At 35.1% G+C, this 242-nt stretch overlaps 2 annotated features.

Moving 5' to 3' along the window:
* Positions 1-112: 112 nt before the first annotated feature.
* Positions 113-130: a sequence feature (Short protein (FIBRA_08322, CCM06075.1) was converted to a misc_feature.).
* A 32-nt stretch (positions 131-162) lies between these two features.
* Positions 163-168: a sequence feature (Short protein (FIBRA_08322, CCM06075.1) was converted to a misc_feature.).
* Positions 169-242: the final 74 nt, after the last annotated feature.

Consider the following 242-nt stretch of genomic DNA (forward strand, 5'->3'; position numbering starts at 1 on the left):
CAGGCAAAGCGAATAGAGTTTAATAAGTATGAAACATGTTGAAATATAATAGTGGCAATAAACCTTACCTGTGTTGACTAGACACAAGGCAAGTAAAGAAACTAGAGTTGTCTTATAGTCTGTGAAGACTCTAAGATGAGGATGAGAGAGAGAGAAAAGCACTGGCATTAAGTATTCTACCTAGGGGTTTACATACACAGGGAGAACACTACATGTACAAACAATTAGATAATAAATCTAAA

The sequence above is a fragment of the Fibroporia radiculosa genome (assembly GCF_000313525.1).
Source record: "Fibroporia radiculosa TFFH 294 genomic supercontigs, scaffold77501, whole genome shotgun sequence".
NCBI lineage: Eukaryota > Fungi > Basidiomycota > Agaricomycetes > Polyporales > Fibroporiaceae > Fibroporia > Fibroporia radiculosa.